Source organism: Sapajus apella, unplaced genomic scaffold, assembly GCF_009761245.1.
Source record: "Sapajus apella isolate SASKATOON/1434 unplaced genomic scaffold, GSC_monkey_1.0 scaffold158, whole genome shotgun sequence".
In the NCBI taxonomy this organism is placed as follows: domain Eukaryota; kingdom Metazoa; phylum Chordata; class Mammalia; order Primates; family Cebidae; genus Sapajus; species Sapajus apella.
Window position 1 is genome coordinate 1,013,253 of NW_022437098.1, and position 15,853 is coordinate 1,029,105.

A 15,853-nucleotide genomic window follows, 5' to 3' on the forward strand; every position below is an offset into this window, starting at 1 on the left:
TGAGACAGGGTCTCACTCTGTTGCCCAGGCTGGAATGCAATGGTGTAATCGTGGCTAGCAGCAGCCTTGACCCCCTGGGCTCAACAATCCTCCCACACCAGCCTCCTTATTAGGTGGGACTACAGGCAAGCACACTACCACTCCCATATAATTTTGTATTTTTTGTAGAACAGGGGTTTTGCTATGTTGCCCAGGCTTGTCTCAAACTCCTAGCCTAAAGTGATCCTCCGGAGTCCTACCGCCTCCCACAGTGCTGGGATTACAGGCATAAGCCACCATGTTCAGTCAAGAATTACTCATTGTAACAGGACTGGAGTAACAAGGTGTTGGCTAGCTAGAAGTAAAGAGAATTCTACAGAACACAAGAATAGCAGATATAAACAGAAGCCACTGCCCGTAGGGCTGAGGTGGGTCCCCTAAGGAAAATTACCCACTTCTTCCCAGGAATGAGATCAAGAACTTTTTGGAGGGAGCACGGCTCACTGAATAGGAAAGATGTCTCTGTGGGTGCTGCACCAGCACAACTCGCTGGAAAACCACCTTTGGTAACTTATCAGAAACCCATCCTCTAGGGTGCCAGCAAAAGGTGTTCACTGGGAGGTGTCCCACCAGAGGCTCAGTTACAAAATTGCCTGAGGGGGATGCTGAGGTACACTGTTGACTACTGGCTACGGCTGATCACAAAGAACTACAAGAGCCTGCGCTAGGGAAGATGCACACCACAGAATCCGGCGCTGCGGAAGCACATATGCCAAGGACCCGGCTCTGGAGATGCGCACACGCCTGGGAACAGGTGGTAGGGCGGCGCCCAAACCCGGGAGCCAGCGCTGGGGAAACGGCACACCACAGGGAGCCAGCGCTGGCAACGCACACCCACCGGGAGTGGGCGCTAGAAAAGCCGCACACACCATGGGAGCTCCGCACTGGAGAAGCGTCACATGTGTGCATGGCAGCCAGTGCTGAAGCAAGTGTGCGTGGGAACTGGCGATGGAGAGGGCGCGCGCACACGTGCACAAGCTCGCTCTGGAGGAATAACGGGCACGCACGTGCACGACCACCTGCACCGAAGAAGTCACACGCATGCGCACACTGGAGAAACTGAATTTGTAATTTTAAATTTCCCTGTAAAGAAAAACCAGAACTGATGACTTTCTTAGTGAATTCTATCAAATGTTTAAAGAAAAAAAAAAATCCTTCACAAACTCTGAAAAAATACGAGGGAACGCTTCCCATCTGATTCTAGGATGCCAGTATGACAATAACAAAGCCAAAGACATCACGGGACTAAATATTACTAATATTACTCATGAACATAGTACAAAAATCCTAAACAAAATATTACTAAACCAAATCCAGAAATATATAAAAAGGATTATATAACATGACCAAATGGAATTTAGAATGCAACGTTAAGATAAATACACAAATCAGTTAATCAATCATATTGATAAAGGAACAGAAAACACAGTCATCTCAACAGATGCAGAAAAGCAACATTTCTAACATTTGTTCATAAGAATTCTCAACCATCTAGTAACATAAGGAAAATCTCTCAACCTGATTAAAATACATTTATGAAAAACTTACAGCTAACGTCATTATCTAATGGTCAAAGATTAAATGTTTTCCCCTAACATGAGAACTAAGACAATAATGTATTCTCCATGTCTATTCAGCAAAGTGCTGGAGGTTCGAACAAGGCAAAAAAGAAATTAAAGGCATCCACATGGAAAGGAAGAACTAAAACTATCTTTATTGACATGATGCCGTACGTAGAAAATCCTGTGTAATTCACAAAAAACTGGAAGTAATCATCAAGTTCAACAAGGAAGGTTTCAAGATAACATGTGTATGTTTATATACTGACAACAATCCATAATGAAATTTTAAAAATAATTCAGCTGCTCTGCCTATGGAGTAGCCATTCTTTATTCCTTTGCTTTAATAAACTTGCTTTCACTTGATGGATAAATAAAAAATATAATAAAATTTTAAAAATAATTCTATTCAATTCACAACACTATCAAAAATAAAACACTTCAAAATTAATTTACTAAAGGGCAAAATTTGTACATTGAAAATTACTAAATGTTGCTGAGAGAAATTAAAGATCTCAACGGGAAGTGGAAAGAGTCCATGTTCATGGTGGGATGGCAATTCTCCCCCAAACGGATACGCAAATTAAATGCAATTACTACAAAATCTATCACAGCCGGATTTTTTGAAAACATGACAAACCGATACTAAATTATGGAAATGTAAGTAATCCTGAACAGCCAAAACAATTTTGAAAATGAAGAAAAACACTGGATAACTTACACTACCTGATTTCAAAATTTACCATAAAGCTGTCATAATCAAGGTAGTGTGATGCTGATATAAAAGGCATACAGGCCTCTTACCTTCAGTACCGTATTAAACTTGAGAAGACCTCGATCTCAAAATGGACGTAACACCATCCATCGTTGCCTGCTCGCCCCCAGTTCAACTCTGGTGGCCAATCTGAATTGTTGTCAATTTTTTTTTTAGTCAGGGTCTCAGTCTGTTGCCCAGGGTGGAGTGCAGTGGCGGGATCACAGTTCACTGCAGCTTCGACCTCCTGAACTCAGGTAATCCTCCAACTCAGCCTCCCGAGTAGCTGGGACCACAGGCTGCGCCACTATTCCCCGCTAATTTTTTAAATTTTTGTAGAGACAGGGGGCTCTCTGTTGCCTAAACTGAACTCAAACTCCTGGATCAGGTGATCCTTCTACCTCAGCCTCCCAAAGTGCTGGGATTACAGGCACGAGCCACCATGCTCTCTGCCTGTTATCTGAACTGTCTTTCCTTTTCCCCTTCTACATTTTTATTAAAACACTGCAAAAATTCAATATACTTCTCCTGTCTGTATTCTTTCACATTGAATCAATCACTCAAGATCCATAAACAAGACAGAGAATACACATCTCCCAGCCTAAAATGAAACTTTTAAAAATCATTTGGTGCTCATTTCCAGCCTGATTTGAGGTCCCATCACTACCAACTTAGAACTACCACTTATGTGAGTTTCCTCTGGCTCTCTAGATGGCCCAGATAATCAATTCAACTTTCTACTGGCCAGGCTGGCCTCTCTGTAGCTGGTTTTCATAAACACTAAATTTGTATAATTGTTTTTGGAACTACTTGCTGAAATATGGAACTGGTTAAAAGTACCATTTATTTTCAAATGTACATGCACAGTTTCAGATACATGCGGCAACACATCTTCGACATCCACCCAATCAATCAAGTTAATGCTTCTTATTAGCAGACAGAACAAAAAATACCAGTATAGAGCCTGCTTTTTTTCTGAGGCCTTGATAAATGTTTTTCAAGAAATCAAGAGAAATATGACCGAATAAAGCAAAAATAAATTCGAATGTATAATATACAAAGTATAATTGGTCCAATTCTCAAGAAGCATATTTTACTGGGGGTAGTGGGGAGGTGAAAAAGACTTCTAATGTATCTAGGAAAACAAATTCTTTTTTGATGCCGCCTTTCTTGTATATGAATAATGTATATGAGTGCTTATTTCCATCTGACTCTGGTACAGCACATTACACTGAAACATCAATTTAAGTTTAATGTATAAAGTCGCAATGAACAACATGTTTTCTATCTAAGCTTATGTAATGAATGATCTCAACACATGGTATGAATTCCATCGTTTGTAACAACCCTGGAGGGGAGTAAGGAGAAAACGATCTGTCTGAGGGCATATCTCTGACAGTGAGTGACAGCCACAAAGAGCTGAAGCTGGGTGGCCCAAAAGTGCTCCGCTCATTTGATAAATGCTAAGTCAAATCACATCACAGTTGAGATGCATTAAATGGGGCACAGGTTAGAATAAAACCAGGTGCCCGGGAGTTTTTCAAGTTTCAGATTGGAACAAAAGCCCAGGCACATACAGGTCTTTGCTAGAAAACTCCTGGGCCTCTTTCCTGAAGATTCTGGTACCCAATTTCCCATGTTATTCGGTGTGCTGGACACCTATAAGAACATAGAGGGTTCGCACACATCTAAAAAATTAAAACAGGTAAACAAACAGCACCCGAAAAATCTCTCACGGGCTTTGAAGATGTGGCCTGGCGTCCACATAAAGAGTGGAGGGGAGACACTGGCTTCAGCACACCCGCTTCCCGCCAGGGATGAGAGACGGAGGCGGGAGAGGTAACAGCCGCGCCCCGGGCTCCTCTAATCGGGCCTCGCCCCTCCCCGCGCCCCGGCGGCTCGGGCTTGGGGGCAGGGGTGCGAGGGGCGAGGAGGATGAGGCCAGTGGTAGAGGGCTAGGGGCTCAAAGGGCCGAGCTTTTCACGGCTCCCACGGTCCGAGGCAGAGAAATTCACCTTCGCTCCTCTCCTTTGAAAAACACATAGCTGCCTGCGCCCAACGAACAAAAAGAACCAAAACGCCAACTCCCTGCTGCCGCCGCTCCGGGGGCTCCCTTCCGCGCGTCCCCCGCGCCGGCTCCCGCCCCCGCTCGCCTCGCTCCGCCCCGCCCCGGCCCCGCCCCGCGGGCTATCACCGCCCCCCGCCTCCCACCTCCCCACCTCCCCACCTCGCGCCTCTAGCTTCCCGCCTCAGCCGCAGCCGCAGCCTCAGCCCAGCGCCGGCGGGAACCCAGCTCGCCCACCGCGAGGCGCGCCGCGCCCACCCGCTCTCGCGAGCCTTCCCTCTGGCCCCTCGCCTCCTCCTCCCGCTCCCGCCGCTGACGTATCGGCCAGACCCCCGAGAGAAGCCTCCGCCCTCCCTGCGTTCTGCGGCCTGCCGCTTACCGGGTGGTCCTCGCCGGAGCTGCTTCAGCAGTTTGGGCAGTGGCGGAGAGGAAGCCACCGCCCGGGATCTGTGGCTTGAAAATTTGGCTTTGCCTCGTATTGGCTTTTTGTTTGGAGTTTTTTGGAATTTTCCCGCGGTCGCTGGGCAGTGGTGCGGCGCGCGCGCGCGGTCACGTGCCCGCAGTGCATTCTGGGGCTCAGCGAGCGGCCCCGCGCGCTCCCGCGGCGTCGCGGGAAAATTCCGACGAATCTCCGGTCCGTGGGGGCGGGGCGGGCGCGGCCCGGGCTCCGGCGGAAGTGGGCCCGGCTAGGGCGGGCTGTGGGCCCGCGAGTCCGTCCTGCTGGAGGATTCCCGGTCTCGCGCGAAAGCCCCGGCTGGAGCAGCTCCCCTGCAGCGCCCGCGGAGGAGCGGCGCCGGCTTCTTCCATCGGCTTGTTGCCTATTTGTTTTAAGATTCTGTTCAAAATGTAGAGGAGGTAAAATGGAAATTAGTTCTTTTAAAGAAATGTTAAGTCATTGTCAACGGGGTAAAACCTCTAAAATAAAATTTTCTAGCCGGGCGTGGTGGCTCACACCTGTAATCCAAGCACTTTGGAGGCCAAGGCGGGCGGATCACCTGAGGTCGGGAGTTCAAGACCAGCCTGACCAACATGCTGAAACCCCGTCTTAATAAACAAACAAAAAAAGATTTTCTAGCCGAGTTGTCAACAATAACAGCAAAAAATGCATCTTGGTTAATGATTCTCCCGGCCGCAGATCAGTTCCATATAGTGTTTGGTCGGGGTTCAAATCAGTTCAACCGCGTACTTAAACCACCCAAATAGTAATAGAATTTCCTCCAAACTTCCATTCATGACAATGGCATTAGCTTGTCTTTGTGAATTTTTGTTTTCTTCTAGAATCTGACGAATTAAACTTGAAAATGTCTTAAATCATAATCATAAAACCACAACTTTGGGCGCGGTGGCTGACGCCTGTAATCCCAGCATTTTCGGAGGCCGAGGCGGCAGATCACGAGGTCAGGAGATCAAGACCATCCTGGCCAACATGGTGAAACCCCGTTTCTACTACGAATACAAAAAATTAGTTGAGCGTGGTGGCCCGGGCCTGTAATCCCAGCTACTCAGAAGGGGGGCAGGAGAATCGTATGAACCAGGGAGTCGGAGGTTGCAGTGAGCCGAGATTGCACCACTGCACTCCATCCTGAAGACAGACAGCGAGAGTCTTTTTTTTTTTTTTTTTTTTTTTTTTTTCAGAGTTTGCTGGGATGCAATAGAAAGAGACTCTGTCTACACACACACACACACCCCCTTAACATATGCATTCAAAAACACACTACAGGCCTGGCAAAGTGGCTCACACCTCTAATCCCAGCACTTTGGAGGCCGAGAGAGGTGGATCAGCTGAGGTCAGGAGTTTGAGACCATCCTGGCCAAGATAGCAAAACCCCGTCTCTACTAAAAATACAAAAATTAGTGTGTAATCCAGCTACTTCGGAGACTGAGGCAGGAGACTCGCTTGAACCCAGGAGGCAGAGATTGCAGTGAGCCAAGATCACACCACTGCCCTCCAGCCTGGGCAACAGAGCATGACTCTGTCTCAAAAAACAAACAAAAAAAACACCACAAAGCTGGGTGTGCTTGTAATAAAAATAGCTCTCAATTATTTAAACACTTCCAACTATTCCTATGGTGAAGAAATACCCATTTTACCAATTAATACTTTCAATTCGAAGACTAATTTCCAGAGGTTATACATTTATAAGTGATGGAATAAGTAAGCAGCATAGTGGTAGCAGTAGTTTGAAAAAGGAACTGATCCAGAGTTGAGGCAAAACTGGCAGAATCTGCAACTACATTAAGGAATCCGGTGTTTAAATCTATTCTTGAAACTATTCCCTGCCAGTTAAGGAAGTCGGTGCTCTTTGATTGTTTTTAGATTTTAGATTCAGGGGGTACATGTACTTATTTGTTACATAGGTATATTGTGTGATGGTGGGGATTGGGCTTCTAGTGTATCCATCACCCAAATATTGAACATTGTATGCAACAGATAATTTTTCAGGCCTCACCCCCCTCCCCCCGTCTCCCCTTTTGGAGTCCGCAGTGCCCGTTATTCCCATTCTTATGTGCATGTATACCTATTATGTAGCTCCCACTTATAAGTGAGAACATGCAATATTTTATTTTCTGAGTTTGCACACTTAGAATAATGGCCTCCAGCTCCATCCATGTTGCTGCAAAGGACATGATTTCATTTTTTACAGCAGAGAGGTTGATGCATTTTTGATGTGTATATAGTGTGATGTGGATGGATCAAAATCAAGTCCTGGGTAGGGAGATACATGCTTGAGGAGCACTCATCGTGACACCATGACCATGAGAAAGTCACCTCTGTAGTAACAAATTGAGAATGAGTTTAAGTTCTGCATTTACCAGCAAAGAAAGTACATTACATTACATATTTGCTGAAAAATCATTTTTAGTGTTTGTGAATGATGGACATCTTGCCATATCCCAGTTTTCTGTCTTTTTTCAAAGTTCAATGGTTAATAAAGAATTGCTAGGGGCCGGGTGCAGTGGCTCACGCTTGTAATCCCAGCACTTTGGGAGGCCGAGGTGGGTGGATCACGAGGTCAAGAGATCGAGACCATCCTGGTCAACATGGTGAAACCCCGTCTCTACTAAAACTACAAAAAATTAGCTGGGCATGGTGGCACGTGCCTGTAATCCCAGCTACTTAGGAGGCTGAGGCAGGAGAATTGCCTGAACCCAGGAGGCGGAGGTTGCAGTGAGCCGAGATTGCGCCATTGCACTCCAGCCTGGGTAACAAGAGTGAAACTCTGTCTCAAGAAAAAAAAAAAAAAAGAATTGCTAGGCTCAGGCCAGCCATGGTGGCTCACCTCTGTAATCCCAGCACTTTGGGAGGCCGAGGCAGGCGGATCACAAGGTCAGGATTTCAAGACCAGTCTGGCCAACACAGTGAAACCCCATATCTACTAAAAATACAAAAATTAACTGGGTGTGGCGGTATGTACCTGTAAACCCAGCTACTCAGAAGGCTGAGGCAGGAGAATTGCTTAAACCTGTGAGGTGGAGGTTGCAGTGAGCCAAGATCACGCCACTGCACTCCAGCCTTGGCGACAGAGCTAGGCTCCATCTCAAAAAAAGAAAAAAATAATTGCTAGGCTCATCTAACTTTGCAGTATATGAAATGACACTATGTTTAGGCCTAATTTAGATGTAGGTGGGAAGTATGCATAGCATAAAGATACAAACTTAAATTTATTTATTTATTTTTATTTTTATTTTTTTTTTGAGACGGAGTTTCACTCATGTTACCCAGGCTGGAGTGCAATGGCGTGATCTCGGGTCACTGCAACCTCCGCCTCCTGGGTTCAGGCAATTCTCCTGCCTCAGCCTCCTGAGTAGCTGGGATTACAGGCACGCACCACCATGCCCAGCTAATGTTTTGTATTTTTAGTAGAGACGGGGTTTCACCATGTTGACCAGGATGGTCTCGATCTCTTGACCTCATGATCCACCCACCCCGGCCTCCCAAAGTGCTGGGATTACAGGTGTGAGCCGCCACGCCCGGCACAAACTTAAATTTATAAGGATTCATTTTGCCTGGCATTCATATGCATGGAACGATCTTATTAATATTTTAAGCAATAGTGAGATGTTCACTTTGTAAAATGTCAAAAAAGCTTCCAGAGTTTTCTCTGGGGTATGTAGAAGAAAAAAAAAAAGTTTCCAGAGAAAACAGATACTTCAATACAAACCCTATTTTTAATTAAATCATAAAATTGATTGTGGGTGATCTGATTTTTGTTTGTATGTGTGTAGTTTTGATTTGTTTGTTTTGAGACTGGGTCTCACTCTCACCCAGGTTGAAGTGCAGTGGTGCAAACACAACTCTCTGCAGCCTTGACCTTCTGGACTCAGGCAATCCAATTGCTTCAGTGGCACCGAAGACCTGGAATTACAGGTGTGGGCCACTGGGCCCAGCAATGTGTTACTCTAGAGGAACACAGTTTTGATTGTAGAATAGAACCCAATCACACTTAAATAATGTGGCAAAAATTAAAAATGGCATATTTAGGTGAAAATTATTACATTGTTTACATTAAATCTTTACATTCTAGAGGAAAACAACACAATTGGCTGAGTGCTGCAAAGTTCCTGACGTCATCAAACCTTCCTTCAAAGTTCAATGAACAAATAGCATCAGCTATCTTAGAATCTATGTTGTGGGAACCATTGTACCAAGACTCCTACTTTCAGAATTAGCTCAGATACCACCCACCTGGTTTCCAGCCCTTATTTGGCACCCAAACTTTTAACAGTATCTTTTTGTGTGTGTGTATGTGTGTGTGACAGAGTCTTGCTTTGTTGCCCAGGCTGGTAGCACGATCTCAGCTTAGCTAACTGCAACCTCCGCCTCCCCAATTCAAGCAAGTCGCATGCTGCAGTCTCCCAAGTAGCTGGGATGACAGCCACATGCCATCATGCCCTCAACACTCTCTTGTCTATGGCTTTGATATTTGCCTCTTGTACCTCAGTTGTAAAGAATGTGTGTTGAAGTTCCAGGCACTCAGCTAACTCCTTGGCCTGGGTTATTTCCTTTGATTCTCACAGTGATCTTATGTAAGCCCACCATGGTAATGGTCCACTTTCATAAATACGGAAACTCATGAACAGAGCCATCTCTTCTAGTGGAGGGTGGAACCTGGCTTCAACTCCATTTACAGTGGCTTCTTATTTAGAGTGTTCTTGCTCCTGTCCCAGGCTGGCGATGTGAAAATAAGGGATAGGATGAAGTGACGCCAGAGGCTCCTGCACTCTGATCACCATTACTTTCCCATTAAAACATCCCAGCCGTGGAAATGTAAGTTGAATTAGAGAAGAGAACAATAATAAAAATAATTTTTGTGCCACAAACACTTCAAGAAATGGAGCAAATAATAGTGAAGGTCTTTGATCTGCCACCTTGAGGAAGAAAAGCACCTGAAGCTAAGGAAGGAGGGCTGCAGGAGATGGAAATTCATGGAAAAAGGGAAATGTATTATGAATGCTGCATGGCATCTGCCCCTTCTGCCCCACCCCCCACACACTCACTCCATAGGCTCTGCTGAAAGAATGCACCCAGGAGGACATGTTTGTACTATGGCCTCCATTACTTGCCACAGCTAATTGAACCAGGGATGGTAGCCTGATCCTAGCTGAACCAATCAAACTATTGCTGGGGAGTTTGGAATTGCAACACTGAGAGACTGTAACACCTCTATACAACAGGAGCTAAAGCCCCCATGCCAGTCAGAGTTACTGAGGGAAGAAAAAAAATATAAGTAGCAAAGAAAGTTGGTTGGCAGAGAAAAGCAAAATGAAGCTGAAAGGCTATTATTTATTCTTTGAGGGGGGGCTTCCATTCCTTATTTTTATTTTTATTATTATTATTTTTTTTTAAGATGGGGTTTCACCCTAATGGCCAGGGTGGTCTTGAACTCCTGACCTCATTTGATCCACCCACCTCGGCCTCCCAAAGTGCTAGGATTACAGGCGTGAGCCACTGCACCCGGCCCCATTCCTTATTTTTAAGCCCAATTTCAAGGTAAACTGACTGCATTTCTTTTTCTGTTCTTAGTTGTTCATGAGATTCCCCCCTATCCTTGCAACAATCATCCGTTTACCTATGCTGACTTCAGTGAGTTTCTCTCCCTCACTGCAAAGCAAGCCCTGACTCACAGCCTGGAGGTGGCAGCTCTTCATTGTGTCACTGGGCATTAGCACTTTGGCTAGACCTACTTGATAAATTAATCAATAGATACCTAATGACAGATTACTATAGGGAAGGAAAAATAGCTTTTCCGAACCCATCCTAGGTTCATGGCTGAGGCCTCCATAACGAAAGACAGATTAACCAGAGAAAAGCATACACATTGCATGTAAATATCCCATGCCATGGGAGCCTTCCTAAGGAAAGGAAGATCCAGAGCAGCTGTTAAACTTGGGTGTTTCTATGCCAGGTTTCATGAAGAGTGGACAGTTGTGGGGAGATATAGTTGAACAAAGATGACAATAAACTGGGGGGAGTTTAGCAAGGCTTATTTGTTCAGATTCTACTCTGTGACCCTTCCGTCTTCAGAGATAAGAATGTACCTTTCCTGTGGATATAGGGCAGCACTTCTTACATGAAGGTCTTAGAACTTGTTTCAGGGGAAGTTAAGAAAATCATTCCAAGGTTTTATGACCTGCTTCAAGAGAAAGGAGAGGAGGGAAGGTGAGAGTGAACTTCCAGCTTCTGCCATTTTTTCAAAAGTCCATGCCGTATTTAGGAGTAGCAGGTTCTGAACCCAATCACTACCAAGTATAAAGCATGAAGCCTATAGGCTATGTGGATGACACAGATCTAAGTATTTTAGAGTTGAAAGAAAGCAGGAGTTCTCTAGATTTTGGATTTGGGGGGCCAGTAAAATGTCAATAATATTAGAGGGTTAACAGAGTCACCAAGTTTTTATTTGGTCAAGTAAAGACTTTAGGAGAAAAATGTCTGCCATAATTATAATTTCATTTTTTAAGAAATGTATTTTTGGCCAGGCAAAGCAGCTCATGCCTGTAATCACAGCACTTTGAGAGGCTGAGGCGGGCGAATCGCGAGGTCAGGAGTTTGAGACCATCCTGACCAACACGATGAAACCCCGTGTCTACTAAAAATACAAAAATTAGCCGGGTGTGGTGGTGTGCACCTGAAATACCAGCTACACAGGAGGCTGAGGCAGGAGAATCCCTTGAACCTGGGAGGCAGAGTTTGCAGTGAGCCGAGATCGTGCCATTGCACTCCAGCCTGAGTGACAGACTGAGACTCTGTCTCAAAAAAAAAAAAGAAATATATTTTTTAACTTTAAGACAAGATGAAGGGAAAAAGTCTCAAAGGACAGTCTTGTAAATTGAATGTTTTATTTCATGAAGAACTCATTATATTGTTTTTACTCATCTCATTTTACTACTTCCTCCCCTTGTTGGTATCAGACCAGTGCTTTTACTTAGCGTGGCAATGTGCCCAATGAAAAGGACCACCTTCCCCAGACTCCATTCTGACTAGGGGTGGCCAGCAACTGAGCTGTAGCCGGTGAGAGAGAAAGGTGGAAAGACAAGAGGCCAGGAGATATTTAGCCCTCTTCCCCCTCTTCCGCTTCCTTCTTAGTATAAGGGCAGAAGGGCTTAAGTTCCAGTCATCTTGGACTATAAAGAGCCCTCAAGGATGACAGTCATAGAATGAGCATGGCAGAGCAAAAAAAAAAAAAAAGAGAAGGACGCTGGGTCTCAATCATGGGAGCTACCTAGCTTGCCTAACTCTAGACTTTATATATGCAAACCACAAATATCTGAGACAGGTCTCAGTTAATTTAGAAAGTTTCTTGTGCCAAGGTTGAGGATATGCACCCATGACACAGCCTCAGGAGGTCCTGACGACGGGAGCCCAAGGTGGTCAGAGCACAGTTTCATGTTAAACATTGTAGGGAGACGTGAGACATCAATCAACATATGTAAGATGAATATTGGTTCGGACTGGAAAAGGCACGACAACTAGTAGGGAGGTGACTTCCAGGTTATAGGAAGATAAGAGACAAGGGGTGCATTCTTCTGAGTTTCTGATTACTCTCTCCAAAGGAGGCAATCAGATATCTATTCATCTCAGTGAGCAGAGGAGTGACTGAATAGAATGGGAGGCACGTTTACCCTAAGCAGTTCCTTTGACTTTTCCCCTTAACTTAGTGATTTTGGGGCCCCTGGATTTATTTTCCTTTCATATTTCCCCTCTTTTAAAAAAATTTTTTTGCCGGGCGCGGTGGCTCAAGCCTGTAATCCCAGCACTTTAGGAGGCCGAGGCGGGTGGATCACGAGGTCAAGAGATCGAGACCATCCTGGTCAACATGGTGAAACCCCGTCTCTACTAAAAATACAAAAAATCAGCTGGGCATGGTGGTGCGTGCCTGTAATCCCAGCTACTCAGGAGGCTGGGGCAGGAGAATTGCCTGGACCCAGGAGGCGGAGGTTGCGGTGAGCCGAGATCACGCCATTGCACTCCAGCCTGGGTAACATGAGTGAAACTCTGTCTCAAAAAAAAAAAAAAAAAATTTTTTTTGGAGAAAGAATTTTAGAAGAACAGGAGTCTCTGGTCTCAGGTTTTTTCTGATCTCTCACGGCTAGGATAGGTTATTTATTCCTAGATAGGTAGGTCCTGAGTTATTAGGAAAGTTCATTTTTAGCAGGTTGTGAAGTCTTATAATTTTATGAAGAAAAAATAGGGGGAGGAAGGGAGAGAAACGACAAACAAAAGAATAATCTTGGAAAATTGAAATAGGCCATATTACTCTGAAGTCCATACATCAGTAGGTAGGTACAGAAGTGGCTTATGTATGTACGTAGGTTGCTGTTATTGTCTTCCGAAGTTTGGGTTGTCTAGCTTCAGTTGGCATGACTTTACAAAAGGACAGCTTAATTTTCAGCGACTCCAAATTAGGAAAAAATCGGGGAGAGGGGGTGGTGCTGAGCACAGTGGCTCACACCTGTAATCCAGCACTTTGGGAGGCCAAGGTGGGTGGATCACCTGGGGTCAGGTGTTCGAGACTAGCCTGACCAACATAGTGAAATCCCATCTCTATAAAAATGCAAAAAAATAGCCAGGCATAGTGATGGGCTCCTTTAATCCCAGCTACTCATGGGGGGCTGAGGCAGGAGAATCACTTGAACCCGGGAGGCGGAGGTTATGGTGAGCCGAGATCGTGCCATTGCACTCCAGCCTGGGCAACAAGAGGGAGACTCCATCTCAAAAAAAAAAACGGTTGGGGGGATGAAGGAAAAAAATTGAAAACATTATTTTGAAGACTTACAGCCAAGAAAAATTAGAATTCAGCCCAAACTGTAGAAACTGAACTCCAGCCTGGCAACAGAGCTAGACGCCTTCTCAAAAGAAAAAAAGGCCACTGGGCACGGTGGCCAGATCAAAAGGTCAGAAGATCGAGACTATCCTGGCCAACATGGTGAAACCCTGTCTCTTAAAAAAAAACCTGTTTTCACTACCCTTGCCAGTTGTCAGCCAACTAGCCTTAAATTTGCATACTAAAGGAAACAACTCAGGTGAAAAGAAAATAGCAAAATTTACATCATATGGTACAAGGAGTAAAAATCTGCTGTGCTAGAGGGAAATTAAATGGATTTAATTGCCAACTAAACATAAAATTATATAAAGGACTTTTAAACACACACACACAAACACACACACACACACACACACACACACCCTACAGATTTTACTTCAGAACTTTTAACCATGAGACAAATACAAATTCACTGGCTTGCAAACAAAAAACCTGTTGAATTCAAAGAGTGGTTTTTATCTTAGTAGAAAAATAACAGCAGATTTAAACCAACCAGAAAATAAAATAGAGAGAAAAAGAACTTACCAAGTCTATAGTTTGCAGGTCGACCTTAGGGCTCTTTTTCCTTAATGTAAAACTGCACAAAGACCATACCCGTACCATTTTGTGTAAACTGTGGCAAGTAGATGTGCCATAAAATCTACAAAGTGCTCGAAAGGGAGTCATTCTCCTTGTTTTCTCCTCATTCTTAGATTATTGTTTCCCACTTTTTTCTCAAAAGGAGGAACTGAGCTGTGAGCTGTGAGCTGTGAGCTGTGAGCTGTGAGCTGTGAGCTGTGAGCTGTGAGCTGTGGCCTAGGTTTTGCGGGGTGGATACATATGTGCTGCTTGCAGCCAGACTCCACAGCATCACCACCAAGATGTTTCTACCCTTTCACGTGTCTCCCTTCTCTCTCTCCAGACGTCGATGACCTCTGAGAGGGTTCAAAATGCTGGGTGATCAGCCCTTATATGTGTTTCCTGGATAAGCCTTTTTAAAAAAATTAATTTTTGTTGAGGATTTCCCTGATGGGCCACTGCACATCACAGGGGGATCAACCCCCCCAGACACTCCCACAAGGTCCCCCCTCCATCACCCGGGGGCACCTTTCAGTTGGGAGGAGCAAATGCCCTTTCTCTTTGGAGTTGAGAAAAACTCAATCTCTCATTTACCTATGAAAACAACAGTTCAATTCCTCCCGAAAATGCTTTCAGACACAAGCTGACTCAAGATTAATTTTGGGAGAAAAAACAATAAAGAAGACCCTTTAGAATGCATCTTTGAACTAGAATTAGGATCCTTAAATAACTTTCTAGGAGAGAAATAGAAACAACAGCTAAGACCACTTCCTGTAAACTGTGATCAGCTGCCCCCACTTTGTAGCTCTCACCTGCCGTCACACACACCGCGGTCAAACCCTCTCACAGGACGAAGTCATCTTTGGTACTCTCAAAGTGAAACAGGCCAGGCCATGCAGTAGAGGGAAACAGTGCTCTAGACCTAAGAAGAATCTGCCCATGACTCTTGAAACTCCACAAAGAAAATAGAACAGCCCAGAAGGGCTGAGTGGCACCTTTGTTCTGAATCCCTTAAAGGGGTTCAAGTCATTAGAAGCCTTCTCTAGATTTTTTTGGTGTCACAGATGGCAAAGGGGCCAGGAAGTATAGGTTGGAAGAAAAGTAAACAAAAGACATTTGTTTTTTTATTTAAGACAGGAAGCAAACACAAGCATGGATTTTTGCTTTCTTTCTTTCCCCTCTTTTGCAGCTGCAAGGAATTTTAGCCAAATTAGAGAGGGTTTGTTACCCATCATTTGGAATTCTCATTCAGATTTGACCACTCAGGTAGAGTTGTTCAAATCTGGTGGGAGAAAAACTGGAACAAATGACAGCCACAAAAAAACCAACAATCTGATCACTGAGCACTCTAATGGCAAGGAGAAATTAAGGCCAGCTGGTTGTTGAACTTTAGCCAAGACAAAACCCCAATTCAACTGCTTACCTAGGGCTGGGTCTCAGGCTGAAGACTCATCTCTACCATCCTGGAAGATGGGGTGGGGGGACCCGAATTCATCTTCCCTGCTGAGAGTGAGCTCAAACATCATAAAGGAGTCACCTGCCCTTTCATCATCAT

At 44.8% G+C, this 15,853-nt stretch overlaps 1 protein-coding gene across 5 annotated transcripts in view; it reads right to left on the reverse strand.

The window, feature by feature from the left end:
* Nucleotides 1-4,985, reverse strand: part of FANCC (FA complementation group C) — a 207,603-nt gene extending 202,618 nt beyond the window's left edge. For 4 of the 5 annotated variants that reach the window (XM_032266364.1, XM_032266367.1, XM_032266368.1 and 1 more), the window contains exon 1: nt 4,797-4,920. The gene's annotated coding sequence lies outside the window, so the exon portion shown is untranslated. Of the gene's footprint in view, nt 1-4,796 lie in introns of all 5 variants that reach the window. The other variant, XM_032266369.1, reaches the window with a different exon arrangement.
* Between the last annotated feature and the right edge of the window lie 10,868 nt (nt 4,986-15,853).